Source organism: Arachis ipaensis, chromosome B10 (genome assembly GCF_059453495.1).
Source record: "Arachis ipaensis isolate K30076 ecotype BB chromosome B10, ASM5945349v1, whole genome shotgun sequence".
In the NCBI taxonomy this organism is placed as follows: domain Eukaryota; kingdom Viridiplantae; phylum Streptophyta; class Magnoliopsida; order Fabales; family Fabaceae; genus Arachis; species Arachis ipaensis.
The window spans coordinates 103,428,353-103,436,373 of NC_142435.1; the positions used below are offsets into that span (position 1 = coordinate 103,428,353).

The 8,021-nt window shown below is 38.3% G+C and overlaps 1 non-coding gene across 1 annotated transcript; it reads right to left on the bottom strand.

Moving 5' to 3' along the window:
- Nucleotides 1–1,674: 1,674 nt before the first annotated feature.
- LOC148581144 (small nucleolar RNA R71) lies at nucleotides 1,675–1,782 on the bottom strand. Its single transcript, XR_015896868.1, has one exon. It is a non-coding gene; the product is annotated as a small nucleolar RNA R71 (small nucleolar RNA).
- Between the last annotated feature and the right edge of the window lie 6,239 nt (nucleotides 1,783–8,021).

An 8,021-nucleotide genomic window follows, 5' to 3' on the forward strand; every position in this document is an offset into this window, starting at 1 on the left:
AGTTTGGTGTCTTGCATGTTTTCTTTGCATATAAAATTTTCAAAAATAAGTTCTTGATGTTCATCATGATCTTCAAAGTATTCTTGGTGTTCATCTTGACATTCATAGCATTCTTGCATGCATTCATTGTTTTGATCTAAAATTTCCATGCATTGCATCATTTTCATGTTTTTCTCTCTCATCATTAAAAATTCAAAAATAAAAAATAAAATATCTTCCCCTTTTTCTCTCTTAAAATTTCAAAAATTAGATTTGACTTTTTCAAAAATTTTTAAAATCTAGTTGTTTTTATGAGTCAAATCAAATTTTCAATTTAAAAATCTTATCTTTTTCAAAATCTTTTTCAAAAAAATCAAGTCTTTTTCATTTTTCTTATTTATTTTCAAAAATTATAAAAATATTTTTCAAAAATCTTTTTCTTATCTTTATCACATAATTTTCGAAAATAACATCATCAATTAATGTTTTAATTCAAAAATTTCAAGTTTGTTACTTACTTGTTAAGAAAGATTCAAACTTTAAGTTCTAGAATCATATCTTGTGATTTCTTGTGAATCAAGTCATTAATTGTGATTTTAAAAATCAAATCTTTTTCAAAAGTAATTTCAATCATACATTTTCAAAAAAATATCTTCTTATCTTTTTCAAAAATTTGATTTTAAAATATCTTTTCTAACTTCTTATCTTCTTATCTTTTTAAAAATTGATTTTCAAAATTTGTTGCAACTAACTAACAAACTTTTTGTTTGTTTCTTATCTTTTTCAAAACTACCTAACTAACTCTCTCTCTCTAATTTTCGAAAATATCTCCCTCTTTTTCAAAATTTCTTTTTAATTAACTAATTATTTTAATTTTTTATTTTAATTTTCGAAAATTACTACCCTTTTTCAAAAACTATTTTCGAAAATCACTAACCATTTTTCAAAAATAATTTTCGAAAATTCTCTTTCTCTCTCATCTCCTTCTATTTATTTATTCATCTACTAACACTTCTCTTTATCTCACATCTCTGCTCTCCTCACCCTTGTGTTTCTTTCTTTCAATTACATTCTTTTCTTCTTCTACTCACACAGGGGAACCTCTATACCTAGGTAAAAAGGATCTCTATTATTATTATTTTTCTGTTCCCTCTTTTTTATATGAGCAGGAGTAAGGACAAGAATATTCTTGTTGAAGCAGATCCAGAACCTGAAAGGACTCTGAAGAGGAAACTAAGAGAAACTAAATTACAACAATCCAGCAAGCACCTTTCAGAAATTTTTGAACAAGAAGAGGAGATGGCAGCCGAAAATAATAATAATGCAAGGAGGATGCTTGGTGACTTTACTGCACCTAATTCCAATTTACACGGAAGAAGCATCTCCATCCCTACCATTGGAGCAAACAATTTTGAGCTGAAACCTCAATTAGTTTCTCTGATGCAGCAGAACTGCAAGTTTCATGGACTTCCATCTGAAGATCCTTTTCAGTTCTTAACTGAATTCTTGCAGATCTGTGATACTGTTAAGACTAATGGAGTAGATCCTGAAGTCTACAGGCTCATGCTTTTCCCCTTTGGTGTAAGAGACAGAGCTAGAGTGTGGTTGGACTCTCAACCCAAAGATAGCCTGAACTCTTGGGATAAGCTGGTCACGGCTTTCTTAGCCAAGTTCTTTCCTCCTCAAAAGCTTAGTAAGCTTAGAGTGGATGTTCAAACCTTCAGACAGAAAGAAGGTGAATCCCTCTATGAAGCTTAGGAGAGATACAAGCAACTGACCAAAAAGTGTCCTTCTGACATGCTTTCAGAATGGACCATCCTGGATATATTCTATGATGGTTTATCTGAGCTATCAAAGATGTCATTGGATACTTCTACAGGTGGATCCATTCACCTAAAGAAAATGCCTGCAGAAGCTCAAGAACTCATTGACATGGTTGCTAATAACCAGTTCATGTACACTTCTGAGAGGAATCCTGTGAGTAATGGGACGCCTCAGAAGAAGGGAGTTCTTGAAATTGATACTCTGAATGCCATATTGGGGCTCAGAACAAAATATTGACTCAGCAAGTCAATATAATTTCTTAGAGTCTGAATGGAATGCAAGCTGCATCCAACAGTACTCAAGAGGCATCTTCTGAAGAAGAAGCTTATGATCCTGAAAATCCTGCAATAGCAGATGTGAATTACATGGGTGAACCCTATGGAAACACCTATAATCCCTCATGGAGAAATCACCCAAATCTCTCATGGAAGGATCAAAAGCCTCAACAAGGCTTTAATAATGGTGGAAGAAACAGGTTTAGCAATAGCAAGCCTTTTCCATCATCTACTCAGCAACAGACAGAGAACTCTGAACAAAATACCTCTGATTTAGCAAACTTAGTCTCTGATCTATCTAAGACCACTATAAGTTTCATGAATGAAACAAGGTCCTCCATTAGAAATTTGGAGGCACAAGTGGGCTAGCTGAGTAAAAGAGTCACTGAAATCCCTCCTAGTACTCTCCCAAGCAATACAGAAGAAAATCCAAAAGGAGAGTGCAAGATCATTGAAATGACCATCATGGCCGAACCCACAAGAGAGGAGAAGGACGTGAATCCCAAGGAGAAAGACCTCCTGGGACGTCCAGTGATCAATAAGTAGTTTCTCTCTGAGGAACCAAAGGAATCTGAGGCTCATCTAGAGACCATAGAGATTCCATTGAACCTCCTTACGCCCTTCATGAGCTCTAATGAGTATTCTTCTTCTGAAGAGAATGAAGATGTTACTGAGGAGCAAGTTACCAAGTACCTTGGTGCAATCATGAAGCTGAATGCCAATTTATTTGGTATTGAGACTTGGGAAGATGAACCTCCCTTGTTCACCAATGAACTGAGTGATCTGGATCAACTGACATTGCCTCAGAAACAGGATCCTGGAAAGTTCCTAATGCCTTGTACCATAGGCACCATGACCTTTGAGAAGGCTCTGTGCGACCTTGGTTCAGGGATAAACCTCATGCCCCTCTCTGTAATAGAGAAACTGGGAATCTTTGGGGTGCAAGCTACTAAAATCTCATTAGAGATGGCAGACAATTCAAGAAAATAGGCTTATAGACAAGTAGAGGACGTGTTAGTAAAGGTTGAAGGCCTTTACATCCCTGCTGATTTCATAGCCCTAGATACTGGGAAGGATGAGGATGAATCCATCATCCTTGGGAGACCCTTCCTAGCCACAGCAAGAACTGTAATTGATGTTAACAGAGGTGAACTAGTCCTTCAATTGAATGAGGACTCCCTTGAGTTTAAAACTCAAGGACATCCTTCTGTAAACATGGAAAAGAGACACAGTAAGCTTCTCTCAAAACAGAGTCAACCAGAGCCCCCACAGTCAAACTCTAAGTTTGGTGTTGGGAGGCCACAACCAAACTCTAATTTTGGTGTTGAACTCCCATATCCAAACTCTAAGTTTGGTGTTGAGGAGTCTCAACAATGCTCTAAACATCTGTGAGGCTCCATGAGAGCCCACTGTCAAGCTATTGACATTAAAGAAGCGCTTGTTGGGAGGCAACCCAATTTTTATTTATCTAATTTATTTTCATTCTTGTTGTTCCTTCATGTTTTATTAGGTTCATAATCATGTGGAGTCACAAAATAAACATAAAAATTGAAAACAGAATCAAAAACAGCAGAAGAAAAATCACACCCTGGAGGAGGATCTTACTGGCGTTTAAACGCCAGTAAGGAGCATCTGTCTGGCGTTCAACGCCAGAACAGAGCATGTTTCTGGCATTGAACGCCAGAAACAAGCAGCATCCTAGCGTTCATACGCCAGAAATGCACAGTGAAGAAGAGCTGGCGCTAAACGCCAGAAACAAGCATCTGGCTGGCGTTCAACGCCAGAAATATGCTGCATCTGGGCGCTGAACGCCCAGAACAAGCATCAATTCGGCGTTTAAACGCCAGAATTGCATGCAAAGGCATTTTACATGCCTAATTGGTGCCGGGATACAATTCCTTGACACCTCAGGATCTGTGGACCCCACAGGATCAACTCAGCATCTGTGGACCCCACAGGATCCCCACCTACCACCACTCATTCTCTTCCCTCTTCTCAATGTTCATCCTCTCTTCCCAATAAACACTCTTCCCCAAAACTCTTCACCAATCACCTCAATCTCTCTTCCCTATCACCACTTCACCACTCACATCCATCCACTCTTCCCCATAAACCTACCCCATAAACCCCACCTACCTTCAAAATTCAAAATCAATTTCCCACCCAAAACCCACCCTTATGGCCGAACCTTACCCCCCCTCCCTTCCCTATATAAAGCCCTCCATTCTTCTTCATTTTCACACAAAACAACCCTCTCTTCCCCTTCTTGGCCGAAACACATATCTCTCTCCCTCTCCTCCATTTCTTCTTCTCCTTCATCTATTCTTTCTTCTCTTGCTCGAGGGCGAGCAATATTCTAAGTTTGGTGTGGTAAAAGCATAAGCTTTTTGTTTTTCCATTACCATTGATGGCACCCAAGACCGGAGAATCCTCTAGAAAAGGGAAAGGGAAGACAAAAGCTTCCACCTCCGAGTCATGGGAGATGGAAAGATTCATCTCCAAAGCTCATCAAGACCACTTCTATGATGTTGTGGCCAAGAAGAAGGTGATCCCCGAGGTCCCTTTCAAACTCAAGAGAAATGAGTATCCGGAGATCCGACATGAGATCCATAGAAGAGGTTAGAAAGTTCTAACAAACCCCATCCAATAAGTCGGAATTATAATGGTTCAAGAGTTCTATGCTAATGCATGGATCACAAGGAACCATAATCAAAGTAAGAACCCGAACCCAAAGAATTATCTCACCATGGTTCGGGGGAATTACTTAGATTTTAATCCGGAAAATGTAAGGTTGGCGTTCAACTTGCCACTGATGGAAGAGAACGCACGCCCATACACAAGGAGAGTCAACTTTGATCAAAGGTTGGACTAAGTCCTCATGGACATATGTGTGGAAGGAGCTTAATGGAAGGTTGACTTAAAAGGCAAATCGGTTCAACTGAGAAGACTGGACCTTAAGCCTGTAGCTAGAGGATGGTTGGAGTTCATTCAACGCTCAATCATTCCCACTAGCAACCGGTCTGAAGTTACTATAGACCGGGCCATCATGATCCATAGCATCATGATTGGAGAAGAGGTGGAGGTTCATGAGATTATACCTCAAGAACTCTACAAGGTGGCTGACAAATCCTCCACTATGGCAAGGTTAGCTTTTCTTCACCTCATTTGCCATCTATACAATTCGGCTGGGATCGACATAGAAGGAGACATTTCCATTGAGGAAGAGAAGTTCATCACTAAGAAAAGGATGGAGCAAACAAGAGAGCCCATTCATGGAGCTCAAGAGACGCATGAAGCTCATCACCATGAGATCCCGGAGATGCCTCAAATGCATTTTCCTCCACAAAACTATTGGGAGCAAATCAACACCTCCCTAGGAGAATTAAGTTCCAACATGGGACAATTAAGGGTGGACCATCAAGAGCACTCCATCATCCTTCATGAAATTAGAGAAGATCAAAGAGAAATGAGGGAGGAGCAACAAAGACAAGGAAGAGACATAGAAGAGCTCAAGGACATCATTGGTTCCTCAAGGAGAAAATGCCACTATCACTAAGGTGGACTCATTCCTTGTTCTTAAACTCTCTGTTTTTCGTTTTCTTTATGTTAAGTGCTTATCCATGTTTGTGTCTTATTACATGATCATTAGTATTTAGTAACTATGTATTAAAGTTATGAATGTCCTATGAATCCATCACCTCTCTTAAATGAAAAATATTTTTAATTCAAAAGAACAAGAAGTACATGAGTTTCGAATTTATCCTTGAACTTAGTTTTAATTATTTTGATGTGGTGACAATGCTTCTTGTTTTCTGAATGAATGCTTGAACAGTGCATATGTCTTTTGAAGTTGTTGTTTATGAATGTTAAATATGTTGGCTCTTGAAAGAATGATGACAAAGAGACATGTCATCTGATAATCTGAAAAATCATAAAAATGATTTGATGCATGAAAAACTTGTCTCTCAACAAATCTCCCTTCGGCAAGTGTACCGAATTTGTCGTCAAGTAAAAACTCACAATAGAGTGAGGTCGAATCCCACAGAGATTAACGGATTAAGCAATCAATGGTTAATTGATTATTCTAGTTAGACGAATCATATTGGAGTGATAAGCAGCAAGGAAATGTAAATTGCATGAAATTAAAGAAAGCAATAAAGTGCAGAAAAATAAAATGGCAAGAAAAGTAAATATAAGAACTAAAAATAAAATAAACATTGGGATCAAGAGATATTGCAATCCTCCGGATCAAGTTCATTCTCATCTCTTCCTCAATCAATGTACTCATTGATCTCCTTGGCAATCTTAAGTGATCGAATTACAATTCCTTGTAATTCAATCTCTCAAATCTTGATCAATAGCCAATTCCTTGGTCAATTGCTCATGAGAAGAGATGAAGTATGATCACTGATTATACCACATGCATTTCCCAAACCAAGTGTTGAGAGGATTATAGTCACATATCCATCCAAACCCAATTTGGTCCAGCACGAGAAAGCATTTCTAGCTTGATCTCTTCATTCCTCTTCCAAAGTTCAGAAGAGATCCAAGTATGAATAGTTTCTTTTCTAAGATAACTACCCAATTGGATGAAGATCGAAAGCTTTCAAGTAAAATCAACAGAAAAGAAAGAAGAAGAAGAATAAGAACTACAATTGATCCATTGAATCACAATAGAGCTCTCTAACCCAATGAAAAGAGTTAGTTGATCATTGCTCTACCAAAATAGAAAAGAAAGAAAGTGCAGAAAAGTAAAGATGAAGATAAAAACTGAAATTAAAAATTTAACATAAATGAAAATTACAACTAAAAGAAAGAGAAGGAAAAGTGTGTGAGGGGAGGGAGTCCGAAGACCCCTCTTCAATCCCCCATTCCAGAATTCCAGATCCCCCTCCAAGATTGTTTTCAATGAAAAGACTAAGGCCTTTATATAGGCTCTCCTAAATTACAAAAAATGAAATTAAAAGCAAATTACAATAAAATGAAAATTCCTATTCTATATGCTTCTTGTGGCCTTGATTGGTTGACACTTGTGGGCTTGCTTGCTTGAGCTTTGAAGTGGACTTGAGAGAGAAGTGAGTCAAGTTGAGGTCCAGGTGCTAAAGTTGGTGCTAAAGTTAGCCACACTAACGCTACAAGTGTGGCGTTAGTGCTAAAGTTATTGTGGCTAACGTTGCACTTGCTGCCAAGTTGGTATTTTTGGGGCTTAAAAGATGCCTCTTGTTTGTGCTCCAATTTCATGCCCACTATTGAGTATTAACGTGGGAGTTAACGTGGCTCATGGTGGCATGCGTGGGCTCCTTCCAACGTTAGTGACAATGTTGGGTGTTACTAACGTTGGCTCAACATTCCCTTCTCCACGTTAACTTCCACGTTAACTAGGTTAACGCTGGAGTTAACGTGGCTTCTTGGGGATAGTGTGTGTTCATCCCAATGTTAGTGACAATATTTGGTGTCACTAACATTGTCGACCACCTAGTCTCTTCACGTTAGCTTCCACATTAACTAGGTTAACGTGGGAGTTAACGTGGCTTATTGTGACTTGGCCAACGTTAGTGATAAAGTTGAATGTCACTAACGTTGGCTTCCCCTTTACTTATTAACATTAGAGGCCACGTTAACTAAGTTAACGTGGCAACTAACGTGGCCACTTATGAGCTTGGTCCAACGTTAGTGATAATGTTAAGTGTCACTAACGTTGGCCCCATTTCCTTTCTTCAAAGTTAATGCCACTAACTTTTCTCACTAACTTTGTGGCTTTCCTTCCTTCCATGTTAGTGCCCACGTTAGTGTAACTAACGTAGCTACTAACGTGGCTCTTCTCTTCTTCTTTTGGCCTGAAATCAATCAAACAATGTGCATCAAAGTCTTTCTCTTAATCATGGAATCATGCATCATCCAATTTATCATATAATTCATGCAAAATTCTCATGAAATCATTCA